This window comes from Rattus norvegicus, chromosome 6 (assembly GCF_021556685.1).
Source record: "Rattus norvegicus strain SHRSP/BbbUtx chromosome 6, alternate assembly SHRSP_T2T, whole genome shotgun sequence".
NCBI lineage: Eukaryota > Metazoa > Chordata > Mammalia > Rodentia > Muridae > Rattus > Rattus norvegicus.
In genome coordinates this window covers 49,754,696-49,782,302 of record NC_141539.1, presented here as the reverse complement: position 1 = coordinate 49,782,302, position 27,607 = coordinate 49,754,696, and the positions used below count along the sequence as shown (strand labels likewise).

General features: G+C 43.1%; 1 long non-coding RNA gene across 1 annotated transcript; it reads right to left on the bottom strand.

Moving 5' to 3' along the window:
* Positions 1-17,106: 17,106 nt before the first annotated feature.
* Positions 17,107-26,242, bottom strand: LOC148005172 (uncharacterized). The gene is made up of 2 exons (XR_015623462.1): positions 26,077-26,242; positions 17,107-18,103 (listed from the first exon to the last, which is right to left on the bottom strand). It is a non-coding gene; the product is annotated as an uncharacterized LOC148005172 (long non-coding RNA).
* Between the last annotated feature and the right edge of the window lie 1,365 nt (positions 26,243-27,607).

Genomic DNA, 27,607 nt, shown 5'->3' with positions numbered 1-27,607 from the left:
CACATTGCATAAGGTTGGTAGGTGTGTTCCTCAAGCTGCAGAGTGGAAGTACACTCTCCAGTCAGCGAATTAATCACATGGCAAAGGTTGTCCAGAACCCTGAAAAAGTTAGAATGAACGTGGGCGGAGTTAGGTAACACAGGCGACCTTTTGCTGTAGAACTTGGAAAGGAGAATGTGGCCAAAAATGGGAACTGGGAAATAGACACAATGACTATTCCAGGAAATGGAAACTTTCTGGAAGGCAAGACACAGGCACTTGGGAGAAACTGATGGGTGTGGCCGTGTGGAATATTAACTTCAAATTCCTAAAGAACAAAGATGTCCATGCTAAAATTAATGAGAGGTGGACTTGCTGGGGAAGTTAAGGTCAGATGAAGGTTTGTGGACTAGGAGAGCTTCAAGATAGAAAGAGAAGGTTCATAGAAAAACATTGACTACAAGAAAATGGTCAATCTCCTCAGAAATGCAGCAAAGCTAAGACTTTCATCAAACATCACATTTGCATGCAAAACTTTGCATAAGCCTAAAGTGAACACCAAAGTTGTCTCAGCCATATTGGATCGTTTCGCTTGTATTAGTTACTTAGTTATCACTGTGTTCAAACACCCAACCAAAGCATCTGAAGGAAACCTGTATGCAGATGAGTTGTCTGGTCACATTTCATACACTGAGGCAGGGAGCCATGATTGTATCTTCTGAGTTTGCTCTTTGCTTTTTTTGAGTCATGAAACCATGCTGCTTACAGTCAGGGTGAGTCTTCTTAGCTCTATTGACCTAATCTAGAAAGACTCTCATAGACATGGTGAGGAATTTGTCTACAGAGTGATTCTAGGTCAATTGACATGCAGGAAAATCCGTCACATGTAGGGCAACCTGAAAGCCAGCATACTGTCCGTAAGGAAAAAAAAGGCATTTACTAACCATGAGCTCTATTTAGTATGCACATCAAACAAAGCAATTCTGAAGGCAAACATTCAAGTTTCAAAAATAACTATATACTTAAGTTTCCCTACAGATAATTTGTCATAAATTGGGAAATCAGCAAAAATTCCCCAGGTTAACCAGAAGTAAAAGCTCTTAAGGGATCTAAAACTACTATCCTGTTTCCCAGCTGAACCAAACACCCACATTCACACATCAGGTTGACCAAAGGTGATGCAGCTTCTTCTCCATATGCACAAGGAGACCTTATGGTACAGTGTTAGCGCTTAAGACCTCACCAAAGTTTAGCCTTCCACCCAAACATCTCTTCAGAAAAGGCTACCAACCCTGGTCCAGTAAGACAGAGTCAGTGTCCTTGCATCTGATGTTCTCTAAGTGACTGACATATGAAATTCATCTTCTCCCTTTTCCCCCCAAAATCTTCATTGAGTTGAGTCAGTACACATGGAAGCAGAAGTGGATGGTTAGTTCTAGAAACCCAGAACAGCATTAAACTGCTATTCATTCCTAAAAATAATATAGTTATCCATTTAGTTTTATTTTTGTTAAATGACTATTCAATGGCTGAATAGAAAAATAGTAGGATTATAATTCTTATACTTTTTTCAGAACTCAAAGGTTATTTAAAAAGGGAATTCATAAGCTAATTACTTTAATTTTATCCTATTTGTAGGTAGCATAATTATAGTATTTTATTACTATAAATAAGTCCCCTAAAATAATCAAGAAACACAGCAAGAATTTTATTTTCTCTTTCTTGTAAAATAATTTTGATTTATTTTCTACTCTCTTTGTAATGCTATTATTTAAGTGATTATAAAAAATGTTATCAAGCAGAGACTTGGTAGATTATATAATTTTAGAGAATTATTTTGAAACTGCTTTATGTAAATGCACATACTTTAAGTAATATGTTTATATGTTACTTTATTTTCAAATAGTGTAAATATGGTATAAAATGATAAAGAGTTTTTACTGCTATTTGTCCATATCCATATTGACCTAGAAGCATAATATTTTTTGTCTCCTACATAATTTCAGTTTTTCTCTCACTTGGTTTCAATATAGATTATTCATAATTGTCCAAAGAGAAGCCTAATAGAATTTTAATCCTGAGTATCCTGTTTTCATATTTATCTCATTAAATATTTAATTTCATGAGTAAGCTGTTTATTTCCCCCATGTCTAGCCAGTGTAAAGATAGTATCCATTTCTTATACTCTTACAAATGGCCTTCCTTCCCAAAGGCCCCCAAACAGCCTAAGGGATTGGCTGTATCCGAATGAGCTGGGAGATGGCAGGTCATCTGGGAGAGATCAAGAGGATATTACCCTTGCACCAAGCCCATCCCACAATGAAGAAGCATCTTGGCCCTTTATGATGCTTGGTCAGTTTCTATCTCTTCAACATAGGAAGGCATATCCTTAAATGATAAAGAATCGTAAATGGCAGCAACAAGCATTTAATCAGTGCAGTATGACCTGAGCTCAGGCTAACTTCATGAACCCTAGCCTCATCTCCAACAGCACCCTATAGAAGCCTATCGACCTCAGCTCAGCGTTGAAGATCGTTTCCCATTGTTTCTCAGTGAATGCGGGCATGCCTACATCTTACTGGAGAATGGCGGGATTGACCTACATCTTACTGGAGAATGGCGGGATTGACCTACATCTTACTGGAGAATGGCGGGATTGGCCTACATCTTACTGGAGAATGGCGGGATTGACCTACATCTTACTGGAGAATGGCGGGATTGGCCTACATCTTACTGGAGAATGGCGGGATTGACCTACATCTTACTGGAGAATGGCGGGATTGACCTACATCTTACTGGAGAATGGCGGGATTGACCTACATCTTACTGGAGAATGGCGGGATTGACCTACATCTTACTGGAGAATGGCGGGATTGGCCTACATCTTACTAGAGAATGGCGGGATTGACCTACATCTTACTGGAGAATGGCGGGATTGACCTACATCTTACTGGAGAATGGCGGGATTGACCTACTTAGGTTGTTCCACCACGTGGGCATAGTGTCAAGGTCCTGGTTTGTTCCCAGCAAGAAGCTCTCCAAGAGTGAATGAGTTCATTGAATTCATCTGAGATCTCCTGTTTTCTACTTCAGTCTCTCCATTCAGGTTGAAAGATGATAAGTTTCCAGTGCATGTTTTTACATTGGTGGGTTTTTTTCTTATTAGTGGAAAACAACATTTATTACCTCCTAGCTGTAACTTTCTTTTGGAGTTTTTGGACAAATTCCTCTCCATCTTTCTTTTGGTAGTCTGCCTTTAATCTGTGTCTATTGTCTTGCAGTGGGCAGCACTCTGATAGATGTCCATGTCTCCTTCTTTCCCAGCACACGAGATGCTTGTAACCACCAGGTTCTATGTCAAACTTTTCCAGAAAGTGACCTGTCATTCTTTCAAATGCCTCTCTTCCTTCACTCTCTTTCTTGTAGAAGTCTAAGGACAGGAGAGTTTGACTTCTTATCCTGTCCCCATCTCTTAGGTTTCTTTCTCCCTTCATGGAGTAGACCTCATGGACCATTCTTATGAGCCTTGGACATGGACTTCAGATGCACCTGCCATTTTTACTTCCTAGCACATAAAGAAACGAAAGTATGTTGTTCTCAACCTAATACATGTCTCCACTAATCTTACAAGTGCCTCTTGACTTACGTTTCCATCTCTCCTTCAGCAGAACTCATATTCTCTCATCTATCAATAGTTTTATTTTGTTTTCTTTTGCCTTTAATTTGAAGTTTCACATAATGTTTTTGAGGCCTGTCTATGCTTCTTTTAGCAGTTGAGTTTATTGCGAACCCCACAGTCTTATAAAGCTACCATCCTTACCATGGGTATAGGATTGTTTGCCATTTGGGAAAAAAAAAGAATTCCTCTACAAGTTATTTTTGTGGAGACATGTTTCCAGGCTCTTGGATAAATTCTGAGATGGGAGATAGCTGGGTTTTAAGGTGAAGAAAAAATAACGACAGTAAACAAACATAAAGATGTTTCTTCTACAACACTCAGGCCTTTTGGTGAATAAAAGAGCCTGGCTGCTATTGGGCAGTCATTTCAGCCCTGAGTACCTACCTGTGCTTATGAAGTATTAGCACTACTCTTTTTGTGGAAACTTGGTAAGTTTTCTGCCCGTTTTTCAGTTGTCCGCCGTTGACTGTTGGCTTACAGTTATTCCAGGCAGTCGTCCTCAGCTAGCTCTCTGTGTTGCAGTGTCTTTGGGCTTCGACTTTCCATTTTTATTTTGATGATGAGCTTTACATTTCCACCATGTCCAATAAACTGAGTTCGTCTTTCATACTCTATGTACTTGACAACCTCTTTGAGGAATCTCCTCCCATCCAGGTCTGAAGAGAGCTTCTTTCTATTGCTTCTGGGGCTATTTGATTTTTACTCACATCCTCTGGCTTCACTTCCTCCCTTTCCATGGAATCACCAGTTGCATACAACAGAAATGTTGGGGACTGGGACCGGACTGCCAGACTAAGCAAAGCCCTGAGCAGATTTCAAAGAAAGAACATGTCCCCAGAAGACTGTTGCCTCATTGTCTAAGGAAAGTATCTTGCAGTCTAATGATTCACCCTACGTCTTTGGGCACTTCCCAGTACTCCCCCCGCCCCCTGCCCTAAGCTTCAGTCCCTGCTTAATTCCTGTTTCAGAGCTTTAAATGCTGTACATTCCTCTCAATAAAAAGACCTTGACAAGGACACTGCTTGGTCTCGCTCCTCTTTCTCGCCCATTCTCCCGCAGGTATGGGTCCCCTTCGACCCCCACAAATAACTGGGTTCCCGCTGGTGGGGACACAGAAAACCACCATCTACTCTGTTTTTTTATTTCTGAGCTGTCTATTCTCTTCTATAGACTTATGTGTTTCTTTCTGTGCTAACACACCTTGTTTTAATTACTGTGAAATTTGAAATTAGGTAGTAAGTATCCTTTAAGCAAAATAGGGGAATTTTCTGCTTGCTTGCTGGCTTGCTTACATGGGTTGTTTGCTTGCTATTTTATAATCAACTTAATTAAACAAAAAAAAATCTGCTGGGGTTAAGGTTTAGGTTCTTTTGAAACATTGGATCAGTTGGGAAAAATTAACCCTTTGCTACTTGGAGCCACCTCATTTGTGGTTGTACTTTTTCTCCCCTTTGGCTTTTGTGCTGACTAGCCATTTTTTGCTTTGGAGTTTGGTTTATTTGCTTGTTTTATGAGTGAACAGCTCCTTCGTTTAGAAGTCCAGCATCCAGTTTCCATTTGGAGCTGCATCGCTTTACAAAGCCTTTCCAAGCCATGGCAGCTAGAATGAAGAACTGAAATAATTCAGAACAGGATCAAGACATGGTTGGATATGAATAACTAAAATGTTATAGCTCCTTTGTAGATCCTTCCACTTTCAGAAATTCTCATTTCTCCTCCATAAATCTCCCCACCCCTTCTTTCTTTTTACTTATTCTTCTCTCATATCGAACATCCCGACCACACCCCCTCCCTCTACTCATCCAGTCCCTCCCCCACTTCTTCTTCTCCAGAGCCACTCTTCCTCCATTTTTCTTCAGAAAAGAGCACTGCATTACAGGATGCAGTAAGACCAGGCACAAACGCTTGTATCAAGGCTGTACAAGACAACCCATAAGAGGAAAAGGGTCACAAGAGCAGGCAAAAGAGTCAAAGCCTCCCACTGTTAGGAGTTCCACAAAAAAAATCCAAGCTAAACAACCACAACATATATGCATGCAGAGGTCTTAGTACAGACCACACAGGCTCCTTGATTGCTGCTCCAATCTCTGTGAGTCCCTATGAGCCCTGCTTAGTCGATTCTGTGGGCCTCCTGGCGTCCATGACCCCTCTGACTCCTGTCATCCTCTGCCTTTTCCTCAGGGTTCCCTGAGCTCTGCCTAATGTTTAACTGTGGGTCTCTGTACCTGCTTCCATCAGCTGCCAGAGGAAGTCTCTCTGGTGATGACTGGGCTAGGCAACAATCTATGAGTATAGCCGAATATCATCCATAATCATCTCACTGACTCTTGGTAGGGGGCTGTAGTGTTTGGTACTAAGCTAGGTCTTGTCCAAGCCATTCAGCTTCTGGTTCCTGAACTTCTAGGCAAATGAGCTCCCTATTGTGACTTGGGCCTCAAATTAGTCCAGTCATTGGTTGGCCACTCACACAAGCTCTAAGCCACAGTTGCCCTAGCACATCTTGTGTACAGAACAGGTTATCAGCAGAAGGTTTTGTGGCTCGGTTGGTATCCCAGTCCCACCACTGGAAGCCTATTCTGGTTACAGAAGATAGGTTCAGGCTTCATCTCCTCCATTACTAGGTGTCCTCCATTGGTTCACCTTTGCAGGATCCAGGAAATTTCCATTGCACTGTTTCCACCCCGCCTCCCCACCATGTCCCCAAATTCTAGCCATCTCTGCTTGTAGTATCTCCCTCCATCCCTTCCTCCCTAACTTAATCCTTCCTATTCCAGTTCCCACCTCCCGCCATTCTACCCACAAAATCTAGTCTATTTCCTAGTCTATTTCCAGGGATATCTATGCATTCCCCATGAGATCTCTACATGTTCCTTAGCCTTTCTGGGTCTGTGAGCATTGTAGTATTATTATGTTTTTGGTTTTTTTTTTCTTTTTTTTTTTAACTTACCAGCTATTATCCACTTATAAGTAAGCACATATCATGTTTGTCTTTCTGAGTTTGTTACCTCACCCAGGATGAATTTTTCTAGTTTCATCCATTTGTCTTCAAATTTCATGATGTCATATTTTAACTTGTTCTTAACTTCTGAGTAATACTCTATTCTGTATATGTACCACATACTTTTACCCACTCTTTGGTTGAGGGACATTAGGCTGTTTCCAGCTTCTGGCTCTTATGAATAAAGCTGCTATGAACATAGTTGAGCAAATGTCCTTGAGGCAGAATGGCATGTCCTTTGAGTACATGCCCAGGAATGGTATGGATTGATTTCCATAGTGGTTGTACAAGTTTCCACTCTCACCAACAATGGAGGGGTGTTACCCTTGCTTTACACCCCCTCCAGCATGAGCTGCCACTTGTGTTACTGATCTTAGTCATTCTGAAATGTATAAGATGGAGTCTTAAGTTAGTTTTATTTCTATTTACCTAATGGCTACTGATGTTGAATATTTTAGTGTTTCTTGGCCATTTGAAATTCCTCTGTTGAGAATTTTTTGTTTAGATCTATACCTCATTTTTTAAATTATATTATTCCATCTTTTGATGTCTGGTTTCTTGAGTTCTTTATGTATTTTGAATATCAGCCCTCTATCAATTGTAAAGCTGGTAAATATCTTTTCCCATTCTGTAGACTGTAAGCTGGTTAGGCTTATGTGAACTTATTATACAAACTAGAATTTTCAGAAAGGAGGGAACCTCAACTAAGAAAAACACCTCCATAAGATCCAGCTGTAAGACATTTTCTTATGGGGCCTATTATGGGTGTGTTCATCCCTGGTAGTCCTGTGTTCTATAAGAAAGTAGGCTGAGCTTTCTTATAGGAAGCAGCAGTCCATCCTGACTCCTGCTTCAGTTCCTGCCTCCAGGTTCCTGCCCTGTTAGAGTTCCTGTCCTGACTTCCTTGAATGATGGTAAACAGCAGGAATGAAAGAGAGCCAGGCAGGAACCCTGGTGGAGCTATCAAGAAACCAACCCACCCACAAACCTTCAACTCAAAATGTAGCCTGTCTACAAGAAATGCAGGCATAGGGAGTGGAGGAGAGACCAAGGAAATGGCCAACCAATAAAGGGCCCAACTTGAGGCCAATCCCAGGGGCAAGTACTAATTCCTGCTGATGTTAATGATACTCTGTCCTGCTTGCAGACAGGAGTCTAGCAAGGCTGTTCTCTAAGAGGCTCCCCCCACAACTGATTCAGACAGATACAGACACACATAATCAAACAGTGGATGGAGCTTGGGAACTCTTATGGAAGAATAGGAGGAAGGATTGTAGGCCTTAAAGGGGATAGGAACTCCACAAATGAGTCAACTAATCTGGACTGCTGGGGCTTTCAGAGTCTGAACCATCAAAGAGTATCCATGTGCTAGACCTAGGCCTCCCCTCTCATATGTAAAACATGTGCCTTGTAGTACATCGTGCCTCACACTAGTATGTAAGTGGTTGTGCGTGTGTGTGTGCGTGTACATTTTCATAACTTTATGGAAGGGAAATGACTGAGAGAGCCACCATCCCTGACAATTGCTGGCAGTTTGTGTTGTACTTCCACATTTGTCTTTTTTTTCCTGAGGTTTTTCTCTTTGAGAGAACCTTGTATGTCTTCCCATCCTGACATCTGCAGTCTCTGGTCTCCAGCTAGGATGTGCAACCCCTCAGGCACTATTGCTGCTGCTTCTGTAAGCTGATGATCTCTGCATTCAAGTTCCTATTTGGCTGAGCAGGATCTCCAGAAATGCCAAGGATGTGAATGAAGTATGTCTTTATTCATAAATAAATGTTTTCCCCATTTCTAGAAGCCTCTGCGCTTAAAAACACGTTTTGTTATCTTCCAGGGCTCTGATCCAATATAGGAATCCTTAATTCAGCCAGCCTATCATCTAGCCAGCCCATTGTCTGAGTGTCTGTCTGTCTATCATATATCTGTCTTCCTGCCCGTGACCCTTCTAATCATCTGACCTCTGATACTGGCTTTGACTGTATTAAAGTGCATCCTCCACATTTATGTGTTAGTAGAACTGAGGGATTAACTGTACTTCTTGTGTTTCCGTCTGTATGACTACTAAATGTTGGAACTTCACTGATGTTTAAAATTTGTGTGTGAGTCTTTTGCCTGCTTGTACTTCTGTACATCACATGCATACAGTGGCCACACAAACCAGAAGAAGGAATCAGATTTCCTGTAACTGGGGTTACAGAAAGTTGTGAGCCATCATGTGGGTGCTAGGAATCAAACCCTAGTCCTTCAAAAAGGCAAGTATTCTTAACCACTGAGCCATTTCTCTATCCCAACTGTTGGGATTTTACAAATGTCACAAACCCTGTGATTTTGTTGTACAGGTTTGCAGAACAGGAGAATTTTGCTAAGAAGTGCCTTGGTTTCTAAAGACAAGGGCAGAAGATGGAAAAGCTGCAACTGTGGCGTTTAGAGCTCCTGGAAGATACTGGTCTCGATGCAAATACTGACTCTGCTAACTTCCTCCTGGGAGACAGAGCCACATCTCCTTCATATGCTGAGTCTCCATTTCCTCCTGTGTGTATCTACCTTGTAGAGTTCTCTCTTCTTTATAGGGAAGTCTCTGGAATAAGAAGAATCCATTGGAGTATCTGTGCAAATACAGTTGAAATGTCAGATGAGGCGCACAGTATCCTCTAGGTGCTGACCTGAGTACAATCCACACATTGACCACTTTCTCCAAACTCTCAGTTGGGTTTTCTCCCTGAAGCAAAGCATCCTGGAATGAGAATCCACATTGCTGCACTCATCAATGGCCATGACAGAGATGGTAGAACAGATATAAACAGAACAAAGAATACAAACCCTTTCTAGACAGTCTGTTACTTTAAGTGTGTTCCAGTAACCCTTGTGTGTGGACACAGGCAGGTTGCTCACATTCTGTCATAATTTCTGTTTGAATTTTAGCAAAAAAAGATTAAACAGCCCATGCTGGCACTTAGGAAGAAGAGTTTTGTTTTCAATTGGTGGTGTTTTTATTACAATTAATTAGAGTATCCAACTCATTTCCAACATAGAAGAGAGGTCAAAATAGGAAACTGGGTGGAAAAGGAAGGACTTGGGAAGTGATGGACACTAGTGGTGGTTGCCCTTGTGCATCATTGCAAATACCCCATGTTTTCATCAATACGTGCTCTTGAGTTAGAGAATAGGACAGCAGCCCTGAGGCACAGGCTGCTGGTGAAAGCCAAGGTGGTTGTGTTCTCATTACAGATGATATTCTCCCATAGCTTTCCACTGATGAGCATCTGTAGCTCCCTGGGAGGTCATGAGACAGCACAACACATGTATTTCAGGGTGGAAAAAGAATGATACTTTTTCACCCAGCCCAAGCATAAGTCCAGCTTGGAGATTCTGTTCTTTTTCAGAATCTTGGTATTTTGAAAGATTCCTAACTCCAGTGCTGATGAGAACTGACTGGAATTCTTGATCCTGAAAGCTTTACAAAGGCTCAGGTCGACTGGTTACTTCTTTGTGAGAAGCTTCTCTGGTCCATCCGCATACCCTTTCCTGTGCTCCACCACAACCATTAGTGACAAAACGCATTGCTCCCATGAGGACATCCAGGACACACAATGGCTTGCTTTGTGATAGTCTCTTGGCTGCACACCAGGATGTGCTCAAGAATTCCTTGATTAAGAATCAAAGGCAGTGAGACCCCTATATCTAGATATCTATTGACAATAAACCCTCTCTTATACTCAGGTAGCTCTTCCTGCCTTTCAGAAGCCATTCTTCCCCTGGATCCCAGCTGTGAGCCTGACAGCTCTTTTCCTGGTAGCTCTCTTAACATGGCCAGCATGCAATTTCTAAAGTGCTCCCAGAGTCTGGGCTGACTCTTGGAGTGGGAAGAACTTTAGCCTCTTATTTAATTAGTGTATTTAAATTCTGAATTTCTCCAGGCTAAAAAAGTAGTAGTAGTGACAATAGAAAATTAATCCGAGCAAAGAGGTACATGAAGGGAAAGACTGAGGCTCACTTTCAGGGCATTAAGGCTCACAACACTCTGCATTCAATTATCCACAAAGCAATTTCAAAATTTTAAAGTCTCTGTGTCAAAGCAGACAATGGATCCATGAAAGAAAGAAATATTTTCCTAAAGTAGGCCATCTATGGAAATCAGCACAGGCCCCTAAGCTCAGGAACTTTCAAAGAAATTGGGCCAGGCTCAAGTAAACTCAAGTTGTGGAAAAGTCAGGGGTAAGTTCAACTCTGAAAACAGCCTTTTCCCACCCCAGTGAGGTCAAAGCTCCTGAGAGTGACCAACAGTGGACGCTACCTTCAGTTTTCTTATTTCTCTGCTGCAGCTGCTCAAAAATAAGAACAGGGTAGATCTTGAAGCATGGGGTTTTCTTTCCAAAGAAGATGCGTTCTTGAAACTCAGCGATGTGGGTCAGGTTTTGAGTGAGTTCTTCCCCTTCCTGCTAAGCTCAGAGACTTACATCCTTCTAGGAATGGTTTCCAAGGGGAACAGGGAAGCTCATCATTCTTCAGTGCCCAGGGCTCCCTGATGCTGTGCAGTTGTCGTGAGCATCCTTTTCCTCATGGGGAAGCCAAGGCATAATGTGTGTGGGGAGATTCTCAAGGTGCCTCAGAGATGGAGATTGAAGTCAGAAGAGTGAGCCTTCAGAGACTGTCCCACAGCTCTCCATCCTCTGTTTTATTATTGCTGGTCCATTTGTTTGCTTTATTTGGTTCTGGCTTTTTCGTTTCCTGAGCCCAGAGGTGGCCCCATTAGGATGAGGAGAATAGTTACACTGATCTGAATCCAAATGCACACTCCTGCATTTGTGATGAAGGACAACCATGAGCTTATTGGGTGCTAACAGCTTTCACTAGAGTGGCAATATTCCTTCCCTGCAGAGACACAATATTGTGTCTGCTACAGCAAAGGATTCACACTGAGCTCAGGAGTCAGGAGACCTGTTTAAGAACAAAAGTATTGGCTCCACCATCTTACTTTACTTACTTCCCAACTTCATCATCATGGTGCAAAGGTGCTGTTATTTTCATGCCATAGACAGTGGATAAGGCCATGGCATCTATCTGCAGTCATAGATTAAGGTGATCTGCCTTACTAGGGGTGGTCTCTTAGGCAAAGGAATGACTGTTATGCCTTGCCCAGCCCAGAGATTTCATTCCTCTGATTAGGAAGTTTTTGTTTGTTTGTGTTCTTGTTTTGTTTTTGATGTTTATTTTATTCCACTAGTCTAATGCTCTGATACTTAGGTTTGAAACTTCAATATGTGAATGGGATCAATGGGGCAGTGGAATGAAGAGAGAAGATGAGGTTGGGGAGGGAGAGGCAGATACAGAAACAGAAAGAAAGGCAGAGGAACAGAGAGACAGAGACAGAGAGACAGAAACAGAGACAGTGATAAAGAGCAAGAGAGAGGGGGCAAGAGCACATGAGCATGTGTGCGCAGGAGAGAGAGAGAGAGAGAGAGAGAGAGAGAGAGAGAGAGAGAGAGAGAGAGAGAGAGACTGAGTGTTTGTAACTCCAGTATGCTCATATGTGTTATTTCATGGAGAATGGCAATGGGATCATGGCTCTCAAGGAAGACACAAAAAGAGGGGAGCATTTCCAAGACAAAGCTACAGAGAATCACATGGAGTTAATCCCTGACCTTCATGCCATTTTTATTGCACTTTTAATTATGACAGGAGTCATTCTCTTCTTGTACTCCCCAGAGCCATCTCCAGACTGACCTCAGGTCACCAGATATGGTAGGTCAAAAGGGAATGCAATTTTTCCAAAGGACCAGTCCGAAGTCTGGTACGTAGGATACAGTCCTGACGCTGAGGGACAGTGGATGCCCACTGGGCAGCCATGCTTTGAAAGTAGCCAGCGTTCTGCCCACACTGGGGCTTTGCTTCTGAGTTCTCTTTTAGAGCTTTGGTGCATCCTAAGTCTGGCCTCCTTGCCTTTCTTACCAAGTCATCTGTGCCACAGAAATGACTACATACAACCATGATATGTATATCATCTCCACAGTCTGGCTCTGCCCTCAATGCTGGATCTGTTCACCTCGGGACAAGTAGATAAACCAGCTATGTGCACCAGAGAGGCTTTGTCAACTCCACATCATCACAGCATCCAATCACTGGCAGTAGAGTCGTTCTCAGTTTAAAAATGACAAGGTACACCCAAAGGTATCACTTCAGTCCCCACGCATCATAGGGATTTGAGGCAGAGAGGAGCACTCGAGTACTTGTAACCCCAACCCCAGGTGGGCACATACAGGAGGGTTGAGGGCTGAGCCTACTGTGATTCTTGACCAGCACAATGGAATGTGAGCTTGATTAAGGCCTCACCTTAATCCTCACCAAGGATTCCACATGTTAAGATAAGCTCTTTCAAGAAATGATGAGAGAAAGCAGGTACTCACATACAGTATAACTCCTTTTAATACTCTTCTTGTTCCTGTCAGTAGCCACTATATAAAGTGAATAAATGATTATCAGTAAGATTCTCAAGGTTTCAAATGGCTTCCTTCTAGACATGAAGAGGCCCTTTAACTGTTCTTAAACATTAAATTTAGAAAAGTTAAGCGTCTGAGTATGATAACATAAGACGTGTTGTAATCTCTAAATTCCAATGGGCCATCCCTGAGAAGTGGGATGGGAAGGTGTGCTCATCAACCTCAGCTGCAGACAGCCTGGCTTTCTTCTACCCCCCCCCCATCACCAAATAAGTTTGTGGGGGCAATTACAATATAGAGTCCTTACAGAATTCATCCTTAATTCTTGGGAGAGTGGGTTTCCTTGTCATTAGCACTTGCCTTCAACAAAGACAACACTATCTATCCAGGCTGTGCCGTCCACTTCAGTACCATGTGTCATAAAGTTCTCCTTCCCCAGCTTGCTCTCCTTATCTCTGCAGTGGGGCTTCCTGCCCTCATCTCACATGATGACACAACCTGCTTCCAGTCATGAAGGTCACAGGAAAGCAAGCCAGTACCACTCTCAGAAGGCTGTAAATGCATTATAAATATTTATTGCAGGCACACATCCTGTGCTGGGTTTAAATCATTCTGTAGTGTTCTACCAGCAATAATTATTTTTTCTAAACAGGAGTTAAGAGTTACCACTTTTAAAAGAAGCCCCTTTACATTCATTTCCTCATTAGCATCCGTGCATAGATTTTATAGCCTCTTAACATAAAGAAACAACATTGCACAGCACATTAAGCAATAAAGATGAGCATCAAAGAGCAGAAGCTGCGCTGAGATGCTCTCCCGTTAAGCTCAGGTGTGTTTCTTTACCAGCTACAGAAGTGGATTCTGAAATAGAAGGCGCGAGACCTCACTGCCATGCTAGAAGTAAGCAGGAGGATTACCACTCGTATTTACTTTCACGGAACAAATTAGAAAATAAATGGAACTTAACCGCTCTTCCATGGATAGGCTGACAAGTGTGTGGAGGAAAAGGATGCACAGATTTACGTTTTTATTTGAAAGACACTTGAGCAGCAAGGTAACAGCTTTCTGCCTGTGAGAGTCAAGGGATCAGCTCCATCCCAGCAAAAGCGGGCTGCATTTTTACCTTGGCACAGATGCCCAGAGAGCTCTGCCCAGCCCCCCTGTATGTCGGACCCCTGAGAACTGCTCTTCATGCAAAGAATGCTATTTGTCCTTTCTGGAGCCTGATGCCTGGATACTACAGTTGTTGCATCTATGAGGTACTCTACGAAATACTGCTTTCTGGTTTATTTGTTTGTTTGTTTGTTTGTTTGTGTTTTTAGCCTCACAATATCCACACAGTGGTGCAGTGATATCAAAAACTCAGCCCATAGCTCAAAAAGAGCTGGTTTGCTTTGTTGTTGTTGTTTAGTGGCAACTCTCATACAAAAAAGCATTTAATTGGCGCTGGATTACAGATTCAGAAGCCTAGTCCATTATCATCATAGTGGGGATCATGCAGGTGGGCAGGCAGACATAGTGCTGGAGACATAGGGAGTCGTAGATCCAGATCCACAAGCAGCAGGCATAGAGAGAAAATGCCTAGCTTAGGCTCTCAAAAGCTCAACACTCTCTCCCAGTGACACACTTCCCCCATCAAGGCCACACCTATTCCAACAGAGCCACACCTCCTAATCCTTCTTAAGTAGTGCCATTCCTTGAGGACTAAGCATTCAAATATATAAGGCTATGGGAGGCATACCTATTCAAATCAGTACAAGAGCCTTAATACATTTTACTCAGATCATAGACTCCAACAGGACCAAGGGAGACTCTGCTCATTTCACAGTGATTAGAAGCCAGGTCTCCATGAGACAGTGCAGGGACTAACCTTTATCATTGACTTCTACTCTGAAAAAAATTTTAAAAAATTTTTTGTTGTTGTTGTTAGCATTAGCATTATTAGCATTGTTAGCATTAGCATTTCCACTCGCCATGTCTTATTTGCCTTGTGTCCAACCTCAGATAAAATCACCCAGTATTTTCTTCAGAAGTCTTTCTTAGTCTCCCAACTTTCATTGAAGCTAGGCAAAACAAGATGTACCCTTAAGAAAGGCTTCTCATAGGTATCCCTGCTGCAGGCTCTGTGTGACCAGTCCTCACCTTTTATGCATAACAGCGTCTGGACACACTTTGACACACAGTGGGTATCTAAACCATTTCTCACAGAATATATTTCAAGCTTCCAAAGAACCTTTGAGTGCTGGGGTGATTTCGGAATATGTTCACATACAAGCATATTCATGAACACATATCTTCACACACAAGGCTTCCCAACCCTGTCATATAGTTTGTATCATAGTTCTGAGTGATTGTCTTAATGGAACAAAAAGTTGTCAGGGGCTGCGTCTTGTCTGAAGACAGCCTGCAAGATACAATTTCTGTGAGATTTTTGAAACCGTCTGGCATCTGCAGACTTCAAAACCACTTATAGATATTATAAAACTTGAACTGGTTGTGCCATGTTGATTGCTGACATTCAGTGTCTGTCAACCTGTGGTTAGGAGAGAGAGGGGGATGTGGGGGGGTGGAGGATGGGGGATAAGCAAAGGTTTTGCTCCTTCAAGCTGGGACAGTGTGGCCAGGCTCTGGGCTGGGACCAGGCTGCAGGCTGCTCCTGTTAGGCTCCAGTGCATCCTTTCTTAGGCCAAGTGTTTTCAATGTCAGACAGTTCTCATTTCCTCCTTGACTACTCTGGCTCCTGTGCCCTTTCACACCTAACCTCTTTGCCTTACAAATGGGAACAGTACCTGGGAACAAAGGCGGTTATGGGAAATCCAAGGCGGCATATTAATATTTCATTAGCAATTCTTTTCTCTCTGAGGCTGACTGACAGCTCCGCTGAGATAGTAGCAAAGCTGATTTTAATTATTTTTTTTTTAACCTGCATCACCGACTCTCCCTGCCTCTTCCTGCTGTGAATCAGTCTGAACGTAGTCCCTCATTATTACCATGAGCGCTCAGCAGTCTCTAATTACTCCAAAGAATTTCTTATCTTTCATTTCTAAAGCTGAGATTTTTTTAAAGAGAGGGAGAGCGCCATAATTAACTGTGCAGCTGTTGGTAGTCTGCCCAAGTCTAGAACTACAGCCGTCCCTGTTCTGTCGGCTTGGCTGCTTGGGGAGACTGGATACAAGGATAGTGGGGCTCTCTTCAAAGCAGAAGAGGAGTGAGCACAACAAACTCCTTTTGGGAACGCTCCTCAGAATCCATTTTTAATATCAACATAATTAAGAACAGACTGGAGAAGGCAAGGCAGGCACACACACACACACACACACTCACACACACACACACACACACACACGCACACGCACACGCACAAGTGCACAGGACAACAGTCCCTGTGAGGGAGCAGCCCACTGTGGGAGCTTCCCTGTGCAGCCTGGCAGGCTTCCCTTCAGCCTGGCTTGCAGCCTGGAGGGGAGGAGAGGCAAGCCTCTCGCCCAGAGAAATCAGGAAGCCCATGATGAGTCTCTGCTGAGTAGAATGAGTTTGGGTGGCCTCTGTGGGAAGCCTGTCTCCTCTCTTTGGGAGAGTGAGTGCCAAACACTGAGGAGGAGAGGGACCATTTCAGATGATGATGAAAATCTATGATCGAAGACCCCTGGAGGCACAGAGCCTTGTCATTCTGTATGAAGAGCTTCTTCCCAGGGATTGCATTAGCTTCCTGGTATTGTGCCTTACAAGAAGAGATAAATATGAATCGAGGGGCTTGGTGATGAAGGTCTTTTCTATACTCCCCCCAAAACTGAATTTGCCTCTGGCTGTCTCTCTGGGTTTTATTGTATTGATGAGTCTCAAACTGATTATTCCTTGGAAATAAGGACATAAATAAAAATGAAGATAGGATATACATGTATCTGGCAGAAATAGCATTTGCAGCTAGAATCCAAAGTGTTCAGTTCTGTGCCTTTTTTTTTTTTTAAAGAGACACATTCCCAGATGGGCGGAAGAAGAGATGGGAAAAGTTCTGAGATTAAAACACAGGTTTATTCCAGAACAGCTGTGCCATGAAATGATCCAACACCAGTAGCCCTCTCATGGGCAGAATAGGGACCTCACTTCTAACATGGGGGGCCCACCTGTGCTATGAGCTAGGGTTTATTCAGCCCTGAATGGCTCTCAGGGGCAATCTCTTCTGGGTCTGACGAGCTATGTACTGAGGAATTATGATGCGGAAAGCATCCATCAGGAACCTGCCAGTACCCTGCACCTCATCTACAGCTGGATTATCAAGGATTCAAAATACATCTGGGGAACTGGAGAGGCTGCCTCCCTCTTCGTGCTTTCCTAATGAACTCTTAAGAGCTAGGGGTCCCAGACATGGCCATAGAGGTGCTACCGATCACAGCACCTCTTCACAGAAAGTGCCTCTACAGATATAAGAAGCTCCGTCCCCCATGAGCCTGGCTGGCATCCTCACCCAGTTGAGCTGATCAAGGATGTAGGAAACAAAGGTTGGCACCAGGAGGTGGAAACTCAGAGCTTTAGCTGTGGCACTAACCCATGGAGCTGATAGCTTGGACCTCCCCTCCTCTCCTTCCTTCAGCCTAGGAGTACAATCGTTCTTCCTTCCCAGCCTAATAATGAGGCTCTTGACTAAGAATGGAAGCAGCTACACCGAGACCCAAGAATAAACAAGAGCAGTAACAATTTCATTTTTTTAAATGAGAAGTTAACACAGTTGCAGAAACACAGCCTTTGCTTTGAACTTACGTGTAGGCGTAAGCAAATTTACTGTCGAACAAAACACAACACAACAAAATCCACTCCCTTACTCTCAGAACCAATGGCATTGTGATTTAAAGGAGAACATATAATTGCGATTATCTATTCTCTAGTTCACTGAATTCTTATTAATAAGGATGCCGTGCCTTGACTGGAGTATCATGATTACAAATACCAGTGTTGATTTGAAGTAAGTGTCTTGCTTGCAGGATTTCCATCAGCATACAGATTCCACAATGGCTGTAAAAAAAAATAAATAAAATAAAGGATGTCAGGGTCTGCAGGGAGGCTTTTTCATGCATTCCCGCTGTGATTTAAAGCAGGAGGCTCTGAGCCAAGGCTGATGAGTCAGCAGAGGGAGTGAGTGGAAAGACACCAAGCTCTGGTTTCTCCATATGCAGAAGGAGATTGATTTTCACTGGCCACCATTGCCCCTGAAAGGATGGGGGAGGATAAAGGCAAGAGTGTCTTCTAGAGCTCTACCCCTCTCTAAGAGGGTAAGGAGCAACATCCCCTGGGTCTAACAGCCATGAATCAATATTACGCACACAACAGATAATAATAGCAACCATTTCACATGTGGCTCTCATATATTTGCATAGCATAGCTTCCAGGGCAGCTACCATGTGTAATATATTCATGTTTTAACATAATATAACTCCATTTTACAAGAAGGAAAGTGAGATGGGGAGGGATGAAGTTGTTTTTAAGGGACTGAAGCTAAGAGATAAAAGCCCACATTTGACAGCTGGCAATCCCACTTACAATACTGGACATCCCTTCTACTCAACATACCTTCTCACTCAGGCCAGTTAATGGGAGTTTGAAAGTGACTGTGTCCTATGAGCCCAGATATCATTAATGGATTAATTCCTTGATGGGGTCATGACACAATGGCATTACTGGGATGTGATACTTACTTGGAAGTCACTGGTGTACTGCCCTAGAAATATATAATATTCCTAGCCCTTTCTCTTCTCTATACTTCCTGGCCGCCAGAAAACTAGCATCCTCCTTTGCAAACTCCTGGCACCATGAACTTCTACCTCATATCAACTGCAAAACCACAGGGCCAGGCAACCTGCACTGATGCTCTGTCAGTAAAATGGTCCCTGTACAAGCATGGGTACCTGAATTCCATCCCCTAGAACTCATGTACAAATCCAGGAAGGTGGTACACACAAGTCATTTTAGAACCAGGGCAGAAGTGTCTCTGTACTCACATGTATGTACATGCCCATACATGTGCTTGTACATACACACATATACGGTGGAGCTAGCCAATGCTGTATTGAAGCTTCTGAAATTGGACTCAACACAATCTTTCCTTGTTTTGAATTGATTTTAGTTGTTACAGCCATGAGGAACTAACATATCAATTAAAAATAATGTCCCATCTCATGATTACTATTTGGTAAGGCTTTACAAATATGCGTGGGTTATATAGGGAGAGTGTTTATACCTCCCAATGTCCCTATCACTGGTTTAGTGTATTTCCTGATCATTTCCTGGCTGTGGAGTGGAAAAACTGGTCACAGAAGAAACAGTTTTAGAAGAGAGATAGAAAGGGGAGATAGTTTAGAGGTAGAGGAAAAGGCAAGGACACAAGTTCAGATCCCCAACATCACATGAAACAAAAGGCAGGTGCAGCACTTGAAAGAGACAGACAGACGCTTGCCTGGGGCCCATAAGCTAGCCAACCTAGCCTATGTGGTGAGCTTCAAGACAACGAGAGAGCCTGCCTTAAACACAAGGTACACGTTGCTTGTGAAACAACCCCCGAGATTGATCTCTGGCCTCTATGTGCACATGCACACAAAGTGAACATGGTCCTGCATGCAGACAAAATGTAGTGTGTACAGACATACATAGCTACACCAAAAAAAAGGAGAAAGGAAAGGTACCTTCTATTAGAGAAAGTTTGCCAATGAAGAATGAGCCCGGTAGTGCAGTATGGTCTTGGGAATATTCATCGCTGATAACAGCTCTCCATGGCTACTTTCTACTTCTTCCAGAGATTGAAGCTAAATTCCAAGGTGGCAAATCACACTTTTAGCACCGTGAATCATGGACAGGAATTTTCTGAGCAGAAAAATCCCAGAATTCATGACCATCATTCAATTTCAAAGGAGAAGGCTAACTTTAAATTCAGCACAATGTGCTGGGTTTTTTCCCCCTGGACTTGACTACAAAAGCAATAAAAGAAACAGAAGCAGCAGCTACAGGATCTCCTTCACTCCAATCTCTAATCCAGTGACAATGCTAAGGTGCACGTCCCTGCTGCCCCAGACAACGCAATTGCCTCGATGTGCTTCAATGTTTGTACCACCAAAATCTCTTATAATGCAGTGACGTGATTTAGCTTATGAAGCCCCTCTGCAGGCTCAAATTCACACATATTAAAAGCTATTTTGTACTGAATCCACCTTCCTAAGGGTTGTTCGGCTTTCCTCAGAGGTTGTCCCTTAGCTATGTGCTTGAACTGCCCAATTGGAATAATTCATTCTACAGAAATTGGAACAATATGTATCCCTTTAATGAGATAATGTATCTTTCCTTGTCAGAATTCCCTACTTCCAGTGCAACCCACGTAAGCTGCTGTCATAGTTTAAAATAGATGAAGAGATGTCCCCAATAGGCTCGTTTGCCCTCAGCTTCCCACTCACCATGCCTGCTTCCTGTTGCCAGGCTTCCACTCATCCATCCTGGGCTCTAACCCTCTGGAACCGTAAGCCCAAATAAACAGTTTCTTAATGTAAGTCACTTTGGTCATGGTGTTTTATCATAGCAACAGATACGTTCTAAGACAGCTGCTGTGAGGTTCTGTTGGCTTTTTCCACCTTTCTAAGTCTTACTGTAACTTCTTTTTCTTCCCTTCTATCTCTATCTTTTGAGTCCTGGCAAGAACTTAAGTGTATTTTTTATGACACTCAGGACTTATTCTTTCAGAAAGCCTTCCACCCTATCTTTACCCAGGGATCTTTTGGTCAGCTATATGGCTGTCCTTTATGGCAAACTCAGATTACATACCCCCTTCCAGCTCCCAGCTATGAATATATAACCAATTTCTCTTTCATACTAAAACAGAAAAGGCCAATTTGTCATTACTAATACTGAAGTGATGAGCTTTGAAGTGATTGGGAGAGACAGAAATCTTGGAGCCCAATAGTCTTTAGCTTTGGAGGCTGGGGAAATCCTGACAAGAGCTACATAGAAGTAGACTTTCCACCTCCTGTAAATTCTCTGCAGTTTCCACAGGCATTTCCGAGGACCATTAAGCTTCTGCACTGCCTCTGTTTTGCTCCTAAGAAACAACTTTTGAAATTTGAATATGACTAATTTTAAAGAAGTCATTCTTTCTTCCAGTTACTCAAACCCTAAAGAGTATGTCTGACTGGTACAACCATTCTGGAAATCAGTCTGGAGGTTCCTCAGAAAATTGGACATTGAACTGCCTGAGGATCCAGCTATACCTCTCTTGGACATATACCCAAAAGATGCCCCAACACATAAAAAAGACACGTGCTCCACTATGTTCATCGCAGCCTTATTTATAATAGCCAGAAAATGGAAAGAACCCAGATGCCCTTCAACAGAGGAATAGATACAGAAAATGTGGTACATCTACACAATGGAATATTACTCAGCTATCAAAAACAATGACTTTATGAAATTCGTAGGCAAATGGTTGGAACTGGAAAGTATCATCCTGAGTGAGGGAACCCAATCACAGAAAGACATACATGGTATGCACTCATTGATAAGTGGCTATTAGCCCAAATGCTTGAATTACCCTAGATGCCTAGAACAAATGAAACTCAAGACGGATGATCAAAATGTGAATGCTTCACTCCTTCTTTAAAAGGGGAACAAGAATACCCTTGGCAGGGAATAGAGAGGCAAAGATTAAAACAGACACAGAAGGAACACCCATTCAGAGTCTGCCCCACATGTGGCCCATACATATACAGCCATCCAGTTAGACAAGACGGATGAAGCAAAGACCTGCAGGCCGACAGGAGCCGGATGTAGATCTCTCCCGAGAGACACAGCCAGAATACAGCAAACACAGAGGCGTATGCCAGCAGCAAACCACTGAATTGAGAATAGGACCCCCGTTGAAGGAATCAGAGAAAGAACTGGAAGAGCTTGAAGGGGCTCGAGACCCCATATGTACAACAATGCCAAGCAACCAGAGCTTCCAGGGACTAAGCCACTACCTAAAGACTATACATGGACTGACCCTGGACTCTGACCTCATAGGTAGCAATGAATATCCTAGTAAGAGCACCAGTGGAAGGGGAAGCCCTGGGTCCTGCTAAGACTGAACCCCCAGTGAACTAGATTGTTGGGGGGAGGGCGGCAAGGGGGGAAGGATGGGGAGGGGAACACCCATAAAGGAGGGGAGGGGGGAGGGGGATGTTTGCCCGGAAACCGGGAAAGGGAATAACACTCGAAATGTATATAAGAAATACTCAAGTTAATAAAAAAAAAAAAAAGAGTATGTCTGAGAATCCTCAACTGCTTCCACCCTGCTTCCAGCTTTGGGGCCTACATATCTTCTGAGGTGGTCATCACCCAAGGGACAGCAAAATGTAGCTGGGGACTTGATGGCACCATTGCAGCTGGCCTTCCATGTCTCGTGGACAGGAAATATGTCAACATTTCATAAGACATTGCACCTGGGATAGGGATCCAGCTGCCCGCACTTAAAGACTCAACAGGAATTAAGTGTATGAAACGGTATAATAACACAAATTTCAATTGGTATCAACCCTTTTCAACACCAAATCTCACAGTCTGAAAATTCTCCAGTGTTGAAAGACAAAGAAAGAGGAGAAGAGCAAACAATTTGGGAAATGAGATGCAAAGCGAGCCAAATGCTCACAGAGCTGTGAAGCTCCGGCTCGAAGTGAGTCTGCACACCAGCAAGTTTCAAAATACGGATTAGACACAAGCTTCAGAACAGCTAAGCCTTGGGTATCCCCTCCCCAAGCTTTCCTGGATCCATCAAGAGTCAACAGACCTGGGGTGGGTCCCAGAAGTCTGTCTTGTGAACAAGCCAGGACTCTTCATTCATCTGCCTCTCTCCCATGGTAGAATTCTTTGAAACCCCATGCCCACTTGGAGGTCCAGTTCCAGTAAGGGAAATTGACCTTGGAAAAGGTCAAATGAAGCTGCTTATGATCGAAGGCAGTGGCAATAGACATGGGTTTTTTCAGAGTCACTGATACTCATTCTGGGCAACATCAGCATACAGTATGGAGTTTAATAAATAAATGGGAATGTTCAAACGCATGTTTTATCCCAGGAAAAGCTGTAAAATAGGAATGATATAGTGTGGACTTCAGCGTACCACACAAAAGATCATGGGTTCGGAAGGTAGCTACTTTCTAGTTAAGTCTGGTCTCTCAATCCAGGTAGGGTTGCTGATTGATAAGCCTACAAAACAACAAGTAACTTTCCCCCTCTAATCTTTACAATAAAGTGTAACCGAGAACCAATCAGGAAATCTTTGGGTATTTGTAGTTCATATAGCCTCTTGTACACAGCCATAGCTACATTACAGGGACTGGGAGGTCGTATCTGTGGGTAAGGGCTCTTAATGCATAAGTCTGAGAGCCTCAGTTGGGATTCTCAGTATATGTGTATATGTGTAAAAAGTTAGGCATTGACATGCACACCTTTTCCCCCAATAGGTAGCCGTGTGTGTGTGTGTGTGTGTGTGTGTGTGTGTGTGTGTGTGTGTGTGTGTGTGTGTTGTTTGCTTGCATATGAAAGTCAGAGGTCATTCTTCAGATGCCTTCCACCTTGGTTTTTGAGATTCTTTTACTGACTTGGAAGCAATCAAGTAGGCACAACTAAGCAGGCTATCAAGGGAGTGCTGGGATATCTACCTGCCCCTGCCTCTCCAGAGCTGGGATTACGGATCTGTGCCACGTCCCATGGGTTCTGAAGATGAAACTCAGTTTCTTTTGCTTGCAAGGCAAGCACTTTACCCACTGCAGCGTCTCCCCAGCTCCCCTTCCCCTTTATATACTGATGTTTCCAAGTCTCCATTTCAGGCTCTTTCCATGTTTCCGTCTTGAGTCTTTAATGATTACTTCTTTCCCCCAGACTTCAGCGATAATATAAAGTCTCTACTAAAATCTCCAGCATGGTCTTTCCTTTGAAATTCAAATGAAGAAACCCACAAATGGCTCAGCAACCCCAACTGAAATGTCTGAAAAAATTCAAATTCACCAAGGTTCCCCTTGACTTCCTTCTTGTCTATAACACAGAGGGCTCCACTAAGAGCTGAAGCTGAATCTTCTCCCACACCCTATTCTTACCGCATCCCCTTACCTGAGCATGCCTAATATTAGCCCAATATCTAATAGTTTCCCCCTTTAACTATCTTCCAAACAAGTCTTCCAGACCTCTTAATAGGTCTATCTTCATCCAAAGGCCTAGGCTTCCTTCAGATTCCCCACTGGGAAGCAATTGAAAGCAAAGAATATTTAATGCATTGTTAGTCTATTAATCTGAACTATACATGATTTTTATCTAACAGTCAAGAGCAAATAAGATAAATGAAAATGATCCACCTTTCTCTTCAGCCACTCAAACTGCCCCAGCAGACCACTAAGTGCAAATGTCAATTCTCACACATTGTAACACAAGGACTCTAGCATACACTTCTGCTATACCTGCCTGGATGACTAGACTGATGTATTGTCTTTTTGATCCAACCATTTTTCTCCCAGAAGATTCAGCAGTAATGGTATTAGAAAAGTTGAAGTCTTTAGATTGAGGACATTTATTTGGAATAATCTTGAACAGATAAGCAGTTTTTATTTGTTTCTTTATGCTACTGTGGAGGAATCTAATATCTAATGGACTCACAAGGTTGAACAGAGAGATGCAAAAATGTAGAAAGTATTGGTTCTTGCACAGTATGATGGGGGAGCCATTTCTAGAGAGGTCCTGAGCCTCAGGCTTAACAGACAGGTTGATCTTTGTGCAATAGACTGAGATCAAGCCAGCCTTCATTCAGAAAAACAGGACTTCCAAAGAATTCTTGTTAAGGGTCTATACTCTAAAAAGTAGGTCTGCTGTACTCCTTCAGTGTATCCTTTCACCCTCAGACGGTGTCCATGCTCTTCATACCCTCAGAAAGGAATTCCATGTGTGCTCATCTTCCTCCAGAGATCTAGGCTTCCTTCAGACCCTTGACTGGGAGACCACTCATATCTCTGATCTACCCTGATGCCTCTTCTATCAGAACCATCTTTCTGGAGCTCCTTTACCCAGACAGAACCACACACTCTTGAAGTCCACTATAAATCCCTAGAGTCATGTAGCTATAGGGAAATGTACACAATCAGATATAACGACATCCTGAGACTTCTCCTCCTCGATACAGATGTTCACTCTTCTCCGTGAATGTTCATTTCTAATATGGATTCATTTACAGATTCAACTCAAGCATGTCTGCCCTTGAAATGTCAATCCTTCTTAGTTTTACTCATCCCATTTTGACTTTGGGGGACAGTGCTCAAAGCTTCAAAGCTCCCTGAGCTCACTGTCTTTGCACTTCTTGCTATCCTGATAGGCCATCTCATTGTTTCCTGAGTGAACCATGGGACCCACTGGAGGATCACCTCTTGCGTGCCAGAGGTCCTGTGCTGGACCTGTGCTATGTGCTGTTGATCGGGCAAATATGGGAGGAAGAATAGATAAAAGCTGCAGAGAAGCACGGTGTGTGGATGAATCGAGCTATTTCTTTCCATTACCTCTGTGGACAGTCAGGGAAGCATCAGACCGCATTCAGCCCACTCCCACTCAGACGAGAAACCATGACCATCTCCTGCTCAGCACAAACAAGCTGGCACTCTCAGCATGAAAGCTGTCTAGGAAATTTTAAGTAATAGTGTGGTGTGGATAGATCTCATGAATATTCATGAACCAAGGGTCTAAGCAGCCAAGCTAAGCACAGAATTACAGCAATTATCTGAGTGATTTACACACACACAAAGCCAGCCCTAAGCAAAATTACTGAGGAAGCTGGAAGTCAGCTGTCCCTCTGTCTGGCACCACCCTGCTTCCTCTCAGGTTGCCCTGCAGGGGCCTCCTGCTTTCTGCCTGATTGAGAGTCTCTGTACCATTCATTCCCAAACCAGCTTTCTGCACAACCTCTTTCTCAGTGACTCAGACCTCTTCTTGCAACTTACCTGGTTCCATTCTCCAGAGCCTAATGAATTAACTGGCCAGAAAAGCAGACAGGATGATTTCAGTGAAGGCATAAACAGGTCTTGCCTCTGTGTTTCAGTATCTCTGATGATGGTGAGCCTTATTTAAAGGGTTGTTGCTATGACTCCTTTACCCAACTCCAAGAACAGGAGGTTACAGATTTAGTAAATAATTAAATAGGTGTGGAAGGGTGGCAAGAGCTGCATGATAAGCCCAGGTGTCACAGAGCCTTAGAGCAGGAAGGAAGTTCATAGACCATTTAGTTTACTTCACAGGCTTACTGTTCTGTGCACTAATAGATGACAGAGTACTATAATGCAAAACAAAAGTTACTCGTGAGAGGATGGTCAGGCCTTTATTGTGATTTTTGTGCCCCTCAGAAAGGTGGGTATAATTTTAATCCCGTCCCATTATGCCTCTCTGTATGACTTTAGGCACACATCTGCAAGATTCTCATCTTATCTATCTCCTTACCATTTGTTTCAGAAACATTAGGGAAGATGACATTTGATTAAGGGGAAACACCTGGGGTGGGGATGGGGGTGGGGGACACTTGAACTACACATCTGTCTAACCATCCAGAGAAATGTCCCATCCTCTATCCAGCCACTATTGCCCCACTCCCCGCCCCCAACATCCTCTTTCTCCTGGGTCTTGGGAGTCATGCATCCCAGACTTGAATTTGCTATAAAGCTGAGGATAACTTCAATTTCTGATCCATCTGTCTTCTCCGCCTCCCGATTGCTGTGGTTGCAAGTGTGTGTCGTCACACCCAGATCATGTGTTCTCTTTTAGCAACAGTTCTCAAAACTTTAATTTACACAGTTCAAAGCTCTTTGATTAACATGAAATAATTATAAATATTTCATTATGTGTAACGTGTAATGGTCAACCAGGGTAACTGCCAGTGAAGTATGGCTGAAGCATCCCACTAATAGCTACACGGATATACTGGAAAAGGCTGAAGCAGCCATCTTGGATCAGAAAATAAAAAGCAAAAATGAATGCTGCAGATTAACAGGAAACAAAAGGGAGCTCAAATTGGAAGCATTTTTTCAAAATGATGCTTTGGTTAAGTTTCTAGAACAGTTAAAAGGGAAAGTAGCATGTTTTGGCTTGCCATCTCAGGGATACAGCCCAACACGGTAGGGAAGGCATGATGGCAGTATTCTAAGCCTCCCTGCTCCTGAATAGTTACATTGATGCTACATTCCAGAAGCTAGGAAATGGGTCTGCTTCATTCCTTGCCTCTACTTTCCTTAGCTGATGACTCGTGGTTCTGACATCCCTAGAGTCATCAGATCTCCATTGCAAGCTAGGGTTTGCCTACTCAGCTGAGCAAAATAACTTCTCAGAAAATCCTGGTAGGGACTCCAACTCTCCTTTTATCCTTTAGCTTCAGTGGCTCTCTGGAATGTTGTCCCAAGCCTCCTTGATCCCTTATTGCTTCTCACATGCCGATGCCACTGCCTAGGTCTGCTGCCGGCTCAATATATAATGAGGACGCTTGGA